Source organism: Elephantulus edwardii, unplaced genomic scaffold (assembly GCF_000299155.1).
Source record: "Elephantulus edwardii isolate Elephantulus edwardi_28Jun2011 unplaced genomic scaffold, EleEdw1.0 scaffold00392, whole genome shotgun sequence".
Classification (NCBI taxonomy): Eukaryota; Metazoa; Chordata; class Mammalia; order Macroscelidea; family Macroscelididae; genus Elephantulus; species Elephantulus edwardii.
The window spans coordinates 8,700-21,690 of NW_006400142.1; positions in this window are offsets into that span (position 1 = coordinate 8,700).

Sequence of the window (12,991 nt, forward strand, 5' to 3'; positions counted from 1 at the left end):
CTTGGTGAAAGAACTTTATTTTGAGTTGTTCCTGATACTGTGCTAAAAAACACATAACTAAATGTTACTTATGTGTTCTGTGATACATTGCAGTATGTGAGGGGGAAAAAGAGACAATGGAGAAAATAAACACCATATGTCATAAAAAAGACAGTAGACACCTTCAGAATTGACTATAAATTTGCATGTTTAAGGGGAGTTGAAGAAAATCAAACAAACCCATGAGATCCAAAGTATGACCTTGACTGTATCCAAATGAAACATTAGCAGCTGCCATTGAACTAGATTTGAGGTGCTGAATACTAATGACCAAATGTTCATAATGTTGTGTTTGTTAGGTGTGATCAAATCAAGTGCAGCCCATAATGAGCCTATGAAAATTAGATCTAAATCCTGTCCTATCCTGTGCCCTCTTCACAATCTGACATAGTTGAGCCCATTGCTACAGACACTGTGTCAATTCATCTTCCACTGATCCTTTAACTTTCCAAGCATGATGTCCTTCTTCAAGGAATAACCTCTCTTACAAACATGCTCAAAGTATGTGAGATGAAGCCTCATCACCTTGCCTTCTGGCTGCACCTTTTCCAAGAAACAACTGTTTTTTCTTTAGGCAGTTCCTAGAATATTCAGCACATTTTTTCAATGCCACAGCTCAAAGACATCAGATCTTCTTCTGTCATCCATTTTCACTATCCAGCTCTCAGCAGTATAGCAAGGGATTGAAAAGATCATGAGTTGAGTTAGGTACACATATGATAGAAATTCCATAGTATCCAGCTACTCAACCACTGGGAATATATCCCAGGAAATTAGAACTTAGACACAAATGGATATTTGTATATCACTGTCCAGCATTATTCACTGTCATGAGAACGTGGAAACAGTTTTAATGTCCACCTACAAGTGAATGGATTGAGAAATTGTGGTACAGTCACACAATGCAATACTATGCAGCACTCAGGAGCAATAATTTTGAAAAATACTACATTACCTGGGTGGAACTGCAGAGAATTATGGTGAATGAACTGAGTCTCATAAGGAAAAAACACTACATAAAATCAGTGCTGTAAAAATAGAAGAATACTAGTAAAACATATGGGGACTTAAAGGGGAAGGGGTGGACAGGGGCAAAATCATAGGATTGCACAAATTAGTGGGGTGGAGAGTGGGGATAAAGGAAATGGGAAAGATCCAGCAGGGACTTGAAAAGACAAGGTAATGGTGGGTATAGTCCAATGATGATTAATTTTCTAAGACTTAACGAATAGGAATGATTCTGTGAAACACAATGGGAGTGAAGAACAGTGTGAAAAACAATGCCTATTCACCTTGTACACAAACCAATATAAAATTTAAACAAGGTATTAAAAAAATCATATGTAAACTAAAAACTTAGCTTCAAATCAGTAATGGAATTTAAATTTTAATGAACGTGTACTTATACAGGATTTTTTCCCCTGTAAGATTGGATCCAATGCTGGGAGAAAAATATGAATTGTAAGAAAAGCAAAAACATATGTATAGGTTTTAAAGTTTACTTTAGAGTTTTGTCATATTGTTATGATTACATTCACAGTGGGCCACATTCTCAAGGATAAAGAGTAATGATGTTTCAGTGGTAGAAATTATAGTTCCGGGATGGAAAATGCAGAACTTTTAATGGATTCACTTTGTAAAATAAAATGAGGCGGTATGACATTGCTAACATTGTGAGAGCAGAAAATTTAGTTAGAGACAGATTCCACTTTAAAAGAGCACATTATATTCATGACAAATATATAAAAGGCTTGCACTTTGTAAAACATGTGTGTTTAGAAAAGTATACAAACTGCCTACATTTTAAAAATGTATGTGTAAAAGAATTGTTTTATTATCACTATTTATGCAAAACAATATTGTTTTCCAAAGTCCTAAAGAATAGAATAACTAGGTCCATGTACATAACCTCAACAATAACATTTTATTCCCATCAATTATTTTGGAAACATATCTGGCAATATAATTATTGTGATTGTTGATACTATAAGAAAAACAGCCTAATACTAGATGCAAATGTTAAAAAAATTGAATATCTTATCAGTCCCCCATAAAACTCTCTTTCCATGTCTCCCAAAAAGATTACTATTGACATGGTATTTTATAAACTTATTTATTAAAAATAACATAGAAGCATTTTTTATTTACACAAAACGGTATTGTACTATATAGAGGACTTCATACTTCTTTGATTACTATATTGTGCAATTAATCTATGTTGTTTTTGTTGTTAGGTGTTATCAAGTCAAGTAATACCCATAGTGACCCTATGAACAACTGCTCTGAACTCTGTCCTTCTCATGCCATCCTCACACTTCCTGACACACTAGAGCCCATTGTGGCAGTCACTGTGTCAATCTAGCTGGTTGAGGGCCTTGCTCTCCTTTGCTGACCCCTGCTTTTTCAAGCAGCATATCCCTCTCCAAGGAATAACTTCTCCTAGCAATATGCTTCAAGTACATGAGACAAAATTTTATCTTCTTTGCTGCCAAGGAGCACTCTGGCTGCACTTTCCTCAAGGCATATTTTTTTTTTTTTTGGCAGTCCAAGAGATGTTCAGTGCCTTTCTCCCACACCACAGCTCAAAGACATAAATTCTTCTTCTGTCATCTTTATTCGTTGTTTAGCTCTCAGATGTATAGCAAGTGATTGGAAAGACCATGGCCTGAATCAGATACACTGTCATCCTCAAACTGACATCATCACTCCTCAAGAATTTGGAAAGATCCTTGACTGAAGACTTTCACAGTGCAATACATCTCTTGATTTCCTGACTGCTGGAACCAAGGGTGTCGATTGTGGGTCTGAGTAAGATGAGGTTATTGATAGCTGTCCTGCAGTCCTGAAGGCATGCACTTCTAATCCACCAACTGCTCCATGGGAGAAGCATGGGCAATCTCCTCCAGTTCAAATAATAGCCTCTGGGAACCTGCTAGAGGGTTGGCTATGGGTCAGTTCCAACTAAACAACAAACAACTTCAACATCTTAATGTTGCCTATAGATCCTGTGATAAGAATTTTTGTTTTCTTGACATGGAGATGCAGTCCATACTATAGGTGGTATTCTTTGATCGTCTGCAACAAGTGCTTCAAGTCCTCCTTGCTTTCAGCATCCAAGGTTGTGTCATCTGCATAACACAGGTCATTGATGAGTCTCCATCTGGTCCTCAAGCCACATTCCTCATTATAGATTCCAGCTTTTCACATAATGTGCTCAGCATACAGATGGAATAGGTATGGAGAGATAATACAACCCTGACACACTCCCTATTTAATTCAAACCATATCATGTTCCCTTGCCCTGTATTCTATAGGTTTCACAACAGCACAATATTGTGCAGCAAATATATACCAATACTACATAACCCTTTCCTTATAAAAGCACAATGACCTATAAAATACTCAAAGAATAACAAAATTACTTAATTCTAATAAACTGGTTATTTTCAAATATTTTTAAGATTACTAAAAACCTACTTATGCTCATACTTACATTTCCTACATTATTGGTTTTTAATACATCCTCTGAATTATGCACAGAATTTCACTTTTGCAAGCACAGATTTTAAACAGCATTGCTTAGTAGTATATAAAAATTTCTAGGAATTTTTGGTGACTCTTTAAAACAAATGCTAGCATGGGCTCAGATGGCATAGTCCACGGAGAGTTGTATTACTAATATGAAGTCAATGATTTGAATTGACAAATCTAATTAATGACAATGAAAGCAAGCAAGCAAACTGTTTTCAAGGGAATCATCAACATCATAAAATAAAACCCAATAAGAACAATACACTAATATCACTCTTAGTAATGCTGTTGGTGTTATGTGCCATGAAGTCAACTAAGACTTATAGTGACCCTATGCACAATAGTTCTGAACCCTGATCTATTCTGAGACAATCTCACTGTCTCTAAGACACTTACCATCATTACCCCAGTCATTGTGTCAATCCATCTCATTTGGGGTCTTCTTCTCCTGTGTTGTCCCTCCACCCTTCCAAGCATGTCCTTCTCCAAAGACTGGTCCCTCCCAACTACATGCCCAAAGTTTGTGAGATGAAATCTCAAAATCCTTTTCTCCAAGGAGCAGCTTAGTTTCACCCTCTCAAGGACAGACATGCTAGTTCTTTTGGCAGTCTAGGGTATGTACAATATTCTTTTCCAGCACCACAACTCAAAGGCATCAATTCTTTTTTGGATATTCTTGGAATTGTCCAGCTGTCTTGATTTTTAATGGGACTGTGCTAGCAAATATCAGAGATGGAATTGACATAAAATTCTCATGTAAATTTATTTATTTGAATTGATATGAATATCAGACTACATGCTATTGTTACTGCTGCTGTTGTTAAGTGCCCTAGAGTTAACTGCAGCTCATAGAGACTGTATGAACAATAGATGAGAATCTTGTCCTACAGTACACAATGCTCATGATCTCCACCACGCTCTTGTCTATTGTCGCTGTAGCTGTACTCTCTAATGACTATCTTCTTCTTGCTCACCTTGTCTGAAGACTACGAGATTTAAAATCAAGTGTGTGTCAGGGTTGTATCCTTTCTCAATAACTATTCAATCTGAATGCTGAACAAATCATTTGAGAACTTTGATTCACATACCTTTTTTTTTCTTCCCAGTGACTCGATGGCATTTAACAACAAACAACAGCACCACCAACAGGAGAGAGAGAGAGAGAGAGAGAGAGAGAGAGAGAGAGAGAGAGAGAGAGAGAGAGAGAGAGAAAGCACAGTGGGCGTAGAGTACGGAAAGCGATGCTCCAAAGCCAAAGGTGGATGACTCTACTCCGCAGCCATCAGGCCTGCCTTTAATTGTTTTTGGTGAAACATTCCTCTAGGTCATGTAACCCTGCTCTGTCCTCTTGCTGTACAGAGGTAACTCGTGTTTGCTGTGAAGCCGAACACTGTGACATTGATGAGTCAATTGTGATAATGGTTACCCATGGTGGACAGTGTTGGGTGGAGCTCCCCGATTAAAACAAGCTTGGAAGCAGGAGTGGTATCCACTCCCCCAATAGCTTGCCTCTGGAAACACTATGAACCTGGAGAAAGGATGAAAGTTGTACAGGAGGTGTCCAGGACTTTCGTTCATAGGGTCACTATGAGTCGCCTGTGACTCTACGGCACAACAACAACAATTAAATTTTTAATTGACATTTAGATGAAAGTTTGTAGAACAAATTAGTTGTCTATTAAATGTTTCACTTTGGGACATTAGAGGCAATTATTTTTAATAAAATATATTTTGTTGCATTTTGATATTAACAAAACTTTAAATAAAAATAGAATTTTCATTCATTCATTGTTATAAATTGTCCTCCCTCATTCTCCCTTCTGCCTTGCTAGTTCACTTTACTTTGTTTCCCTTTTGTTTATTACTGCATTATGTACAATAGCAAAGAGAGAGAAGTAACCTAAAGGCCTATCAACAAATGAATGGATAAAAAGTGATGTAGCACATTCACATGATGGACTACTGTGCAGCCCTGAAAAACAATGAACTCATTAAAAATTACACAACATGGATGACCTTGGGAGACATGATGCTGAGTGAAATACCTAAATCACAAAAGGACAAATACTATGTAACAGCATAGTTATAACAGGATTGACATGGGTGGTTGGTGGTAGTATAGGAAAAGAATGAATAGATAATAAACACTGCATTGGAACAGATAAGGGAAATCTCTGATTATTCATTATATGTAGGACTCACATACTTTGAGCAGGTTTCTAAGAAAGGCATTCCTTGGAAAATGACTTCATTCTTGGAAAGGTGGAGGGTTATTTAAGGAGAAAATTACCCTCAGCGAGGTGGGTTGACACAGTGACCACAGGTGTGTCTCAAGTTTGTCAGAGATGATTGGATGGCACAGCATAGGACAAGGTTTCAATCTGTTGTCCATAATATCATTATGAGTTGTAATGGACTTGAGGCCAACTGACAATAAAAACAACTACATTTTCCAGTCTATTGCATTTTTCCAAGGATTCTCTCCTTCTGGTAACACACACGAAAGTATGTAAAACAAAGTTTCATCTTTCTTTCCTCTTAGAATTACCTTGGTTTCACCTCCTCCAATATAGATTTGCTGCTTCTTTTGGCAGTCAGTGACCTATTTAATATTATTCAGCAAGACTACAATTCAAAATAATCAAGAAGACAGTGATTGTCACCTCTGGGCCACTTGGTAGCACCATAATGAATGGAGAAGAGACTGAGGTTGTTAATATCTCTATCTCTCTCCATATCTCTATCATCTATCTCTATCTAATCTGTATCATCTATATCTATATACATATTTTCTGTTAAGGAGAAATCTCCCTTGCCAACTGTGTTTATTAGTTCTACATTAAAGCTCTGGTGATATATCTGTAGGCAGTTGCACTATTGACTTAAAGATGACTCCTCTCTGGCATTTTCAATGTGACAATGGCTTTGAGGTAAAAAGATGAGACTTCTAAACTCCATAAAACATGCTGGCAAGTCTATTATGCATGGATTCCAACTCAGTGACAATAATTGTGATTATGAACAGAAGGCAGGATAAATTCTTCAACAACAACAATTAATATTTAAGTGATATCAGAGGGTATAGTTCCAAGTGTTTGCAATACATGAATAAATAAATAAATTCTAGCCTACATGAGCCACAATACAAATATAGGTAAATTAACAAGGAGCAATAATCAGAGTGAAAAAGAAAATCATCAAGCACATTGTGAAGCCAAATCTGTTCCCGTCAAGTCACTTCTGACTCACTGATCCTAGAGGACAATAGAGAGTTGTCCTGCAAGTTTTTTAAAGATAGAAAATTTGTGGGAAATATACAGCTGCACTATTCGTCTACATACTTCAGACTTCATCAGAAGTCAGACTTTGTCTCCATTTTTCCAAGCATGATGTCCCTCTCCAAGTTACTGCCTCTCCTAGGAATATTCTTATAGTATATGAGGCGAATCTTTGTGATTTCCTTGCCTTCAGGAAGCATTCTGACTGTACTTTGAGAACAAGGTACACCTGATTCAGATCCTCATTTTCAAATCACTTGCTATGCAGCTGGAAGTTGGACAATAAATAAGGATAGTAGAATTAATGCCTTTGAGCTGTGGTGCTTCAGAAGAATACTGAAGAACCCATCAACTGCCAAAAGAACGAACACTTTTTGGAGAAAGTGCAACAAGAATGCTCCTTGAAGGCAAGAATGAGAAAGCTTCAGGTCATATACTATTGGTAAATAATGTAATAAGTGGGTAAAATAGGAAACCTATTTACAATTTATGGTAAAACCTCCTTACCACCTTCCATAGTGGTTGTACCATTTTACATTTTGAAGTGAGTGTATGAGATTTTTAATCTCTCTGCATACTTACCAGCATTTGTTTTTTGCTATCCTGTTGAATTTTGCCAATTTTACTGGAGTGATATTTTATACCCCATTGTTGTTTTGTTTTGTATCTAATAGCTACTCATTTTGATCAATTTTGTGTGTGTTTGTTAGTCATACTACTTTCTTCTTTGGTGAAGCATCTGTTCATCTCTTCTGCACATTTTGTGATTGGGACGTAGGTCTTTTTTGTTGATGCATTGGAGTAATCGATAAATTTTATATATGAATTCTTTATCAGATATGTCATTGCTGAATATTTTTTCCAGTCCAGATGATTCCTTTCAACTGTACTGGAGAAAGTTTTTGATGAGCACAGAATTTGCATTTTAGAAGGTTCCATTCTTTTAACTGGAAACATAAAGCCAAAGAGGAGAAGATGGAGAGCCTGCAGTCTAAAACTGACCAAATATGCAACCAAATAAATTCATAATTATTAAGGACTGGAATGCAAAAGTTGGAAACAATAAAGAAGAAATAGTAGTGAAAAAAAATAGGAACTTCATGACATAAATGAAGCTGGATATAAAATGATCGATTTTTGTGTGTTGAATTATTTATTCATAGCAAATATAATTTAAAAGCCCCCAAATTACCAAAGAGTTATTTTACACATGAACCTCACCTTATGAACTTCACAGGACTCAGACTGTTATAATTTGAGGAAAGAATTGTTGGAGAAGCGCAGCAATATCGGTAGTCAAAATGAGACCAGGTGCCAGTTGTGGAACAGAATGCCAATTACTTATGTTCAAGTTTAAATTGAAGCTGAATAAAATGAAAACTATTTATGGGAGCCAAAATATGACTTAAAGGCTATACTAGCTAAATTGAAGAATCATATCCAGAACAAGTTTGAGTCACTGTACACCAATGATTGAAGATCAGAGAAAAGATGGGAGAGTATCAAAGACATCACCCATGAAGAGCAAAATATCATTTTAAAAAAGCAGGGAGAAACAGCCAGTGGCATTCAAGAATCACGAAGTCAAAACAAAAGGGAAAAATATATTGAAGTAAAAAAGTTGAATAAAAGATTTCAAAAAGCAGCTTGAGAAGACAAAGCAAAATATAACAAAATGTACAAAGAACTGGAGTCAGAAATAAAAAGAACTCACTCAACATTTATCAAGCTAAATGAACTGAAAAACAGATACCAAATTCATTTTTCAAGAAGATCAATAGGGAAATTGTTAACTTTATACAGATAGGAGAGAGACTCCAAATAAACAAAGCACTTCTGAAAAACAAAAATGAAGTGGGAAGCATAGCACTCCCTGACTTCAAAACCTGCTACACAGTGGTAGTAACCAAAAAAACATGGTACTTACTGGTACCATGACAGGCACGAAGACCAATGGAACAGAACTGAGAATCCCTCATCTGTTTCAATGCAGTATACATAATTGAACCCATCCTTCTCAGTCTCCTCCCAACCCTGAGGACAGTCCTGCTTTACAACAGTAGCTCCATGCAGTATTTGTCCTTTTGCGACTCAGATACTTCACTCAGCATAATGTCCTCCAGGGTCGGATGGGTTCAATAATGTATACTGCATTGAAACAGATGAGGGAGAAAACTGTTTAAGAGGGAAAATTATTAGGGATTTTTGTCATGACAGGAGTCCAGAGTGAAGGCAGAATAGTAGAGTGGACCTTTGGGGAGAGATTGTAAAACAATAAAGGGATTTTTCTTTTACTTTTCCAAGAGGGTAGTGTACTGGAGGGAAAGGTTGGGATGCAGAAAAGTGCAACAATGAGTGAATGGAAATCCAAAGTCTCTGTAAATTTTCACTGAAATTAATAATAAATTTTTAAAAAGAAAAAGAAGAAAGAAAACCATATACAAATACATCTAAAAAAAAGATAACATAAAATAGAACTGAGAATCCAGAAATAAACCCAGCTATCTATGGTCAACTGATATTTGACAAGGAAATAAAACCTATAAAATAGAGAAATGGCAACCTCTTCAACAAACGGTGCTGGTAAACTAGACTGCTGCCTGCAGAAAGCTGAAAAAGGAACCACATCTCACACCACACACAAAAATCAACTCAAGGTGGATCAGAGACCTGGAGGTAAAGCCCAAAGCCATAAAGCTCATCAGAGACAAACTGGGATCAAGCTTAAAGGGCCTAATTTATGGTCTAAAAAGTCAGCCAAATACAGCCAGAAATGTATAATCTGAAGAGGATAAAACTGAAGAATGGGACCTTCTAAAGATTCAATTTCTATACACATCAAAATTCTCAAGATCAATATATTAGAATTTTGTAAATAATTAGTGTTAAAAACAAACAGAAAATTTTCCAACAGAGTGAAAAGAAACCAAACTGACTGGGGAAAACGAAAGTAAAAACAACAGACAAAACAAAAACCCCATTTGCAATACCATATCAGACAAGGGTCTCATATCAAAAGTTTATAGGATCCATCCTTTTTATGCTTTTTAGATCATTCAAGATTGTGCTCAAAACATCTTTCATTATTGTAGTAAGTTCACAGAATTCTGTAAGGTCTTCACAAGAAAGAGACTGATAACACAATTAAAAAATGGGCAAAAGACATGGAAAGAATTTTCACAGAGGAAAATATTTGAATGGTCAACAGATCTATGAAGAACTGCTCAAAATAACTGGCAATAGGAGAGAAGCAAATCAGAACCATAATTAGACACCATCTCACTCCAGTAGCAGTGACAAAGTTTAACAGGAGAGCAAGTTATAAATGTTGAGAAGATGTGGTGAGATAGGAACTCATATATTTTTGGTGGGATTGAAAAATGATACAACCACTCTGGAAAGCAATTTAGCACTTGCATTGAGAAATTATGGTACATTCACACAGTGGAATATTATGCAACATGTAGGAGCAATGATTTTGTAAATTACCACTTAACATGGGAGGGAAGGGAGAATGTTATGCTAAGAGAAATAACTTAGTCTCATAAAGACAAATACTGCATAAGACAACAATTGTACAACAAGTACAAGGAGGGAGGAGCAAAGATGTGAGCATGCTGGACGATGAGGAAGGAGCTTAATCACAGGGCCACACAAATTGACGGGTGAAGGGAGAGGTGGGTAAAAGGAAGGGAAAAGATACAGTGTGAAAAACAATGTATAGAAGCTTTGTAAGTAAGCAAGTATATTTTTGTTAAGTGCTGTCCAGTTGAAGACTAACTCATATTGATTCTACGAATAAAAGGCCTGAGCCCTTATGTATGACTATCGTCATTTCTCTAAATTCATTGAGTTTCAAAAGGCATGCTGTTTAGGAAGTGAATACTATTCCTGCTTCCAGGTTGGTCTTAATCTGGGAGCTCTACCATGGGTAATCATTATGGCGTTTTGACATATCTCTTTCACAGTGTTTAGCATCACAGCCATCCCAAGTTACCTCCGTACAGTAAATTGACAGACCTGATGCTATACCAGTTAGAAGAATGTTTGTCCCAAACACAATCAAAACCAGGCTGGAGGGCCGCAAGTCTGAAGGCCCAACCACCTTTTAGATACAAGGCCCTCCACCAGGTCCTGACCAACTCCAAAAGAGAGACCTCCAACCCACAGTCTGTTGCTGGCCAAATCCAGCAAAGCCAATCAGCTCACACCCAATTAATTGTGAATGAAACAAACACCAACCAATGTACAGCCGAGCTTCAACCAAAAAAAGAGAACCCACCTTATATAATCTAACCACTCCACGCATCAGCCCCCAAACTGGAGATCAAAAGCCTTTTAAACACAAGGTCCTCTACCAGGTCCCAACCAACTCCAAACAAGAGGCCTCCAGCGCACAGCCCATTGCTAGCTAAATCTAGCAATAATAATTAATAATTTTTACATTCTATTGACTCACCTTACTTAGGAATAAGAACAAAAATGGATTTATTCCAGTCAGTTGGCCAAGCATCTGTCTTCCAAATTACTTGATATAAACTGATAAGCATATTTATCAGTTGATATCCCATTGACTTCTGGGACTTTATTTTTGCCAATTCCTTCCGTATATCTTGAATTACTTCCTTCATTACCATTTGCCTATGTTATTATAATAGTTTCTAAAATAATTCAGGACCAATCAATTATTTTTGGAACAGTGAATATATATATATTCCTTTCATTGTTCTTTGATGCTTCCTGGATCATTCAAGATCTTTCACATAGCATCTATCACTATTACAACACAAGGCTTGAATTTATTTTTCTGTTCCTTCTGATTGAAAAATTATAAGTAAGGCCTTCTCTTTTTTATTCTCCTAATTCAGCTCGTTGAACGTTACTTTAGAGGGTATTACCTTGTATCTCTTCCCTTTGTTTTGCTTCTCAATGTTCTAGTGAAATTTTCATAGTCTTTTCTGATATCCATTTTATTTTTTCCTTTCTCCTCTGTATTAGTAATGATCTTTTGCTTTCTTCATAGATGACACCATTGGTGTAGTATCACAACTCTTCTGGTCTTTTATTATTGGTGTTCAATGCCTCAAATTTTGTTGTAAGATAAAAAATAATAAATGAGAAAAAAGGAAAGAAGGGAAAGCTGAACTTAGATCTTTCATAGGACTCAGGTATTCCACTGCTTGGAATATATCCCAAGAAACTGAGAACTGAGACACAGAGATCTGTACCTCAATGTTTATAGTAGTATTATTCACCATCAAAAGCACATGGAAAAAGTTCAAATATCCACCCACAATCAAATGGGTTGAGAAATTATGGTATATTCACACTAAGGAATACTATACAACACACCAGAGCAATGATTTTATGAATTACTGTCTAGCTTGGGAGGGACTGGAGAGCATATTGCTAAGTGAACTAGCCCAATCCCTTAAGGACAAATAGTGTATTTTTGTAGAACAAATACTGTATTATTTTAGAATGAATATGAGGATCCAAAGGGAGGGAACAGGGGGAGCAGAGGGGAGAGGATGGGAAGGGGATGATAATAGAGTCACACAATTTGTTGAGGGGTTGAAAGAAATGGGGAAATGGGGAATATCTAATGTGAAAGAAACTAATTGTGTCATTGTTGTTAATTGCCATCTAGTTGAGCATGACTCATTGTGACTCTATGAACAAAAGATGCTTTTCCATAACTATTGTCATTTCTCCAAGTTCATAGAGTTTCCAGAGGCATGTGGTTCAGGATGTGGATGCCACTCCTGCTTCCAAAGCTGTTTTACACCTGGGAGCTCCACCAAACACTGTCCACCATGGATAACCATTATGGTATTTGTTATCCCAGTGGCACAAGGTTTAACATCACAGCAAACCCAGGTTACTTCATAGAGCACATTGACAGAGTGATGTACAAAGTGGAAGAGTGTCCCTCCAGATATAACAGCACTAGTCTCATTTATTTGTGGTTAAGTGTCATCAAATTGAATATGACTCAGAGTAAGCTTTGCACAAAAGACTCAATATTATTTCTGTAAATTTATAGAGTTTATAAGAAATAAGCATAAAATATTTTTTTTAAAATGGAAGGAATACACAGAATCAATGTATGACAAATTATTGGTTTGCACAGAAACATTTCA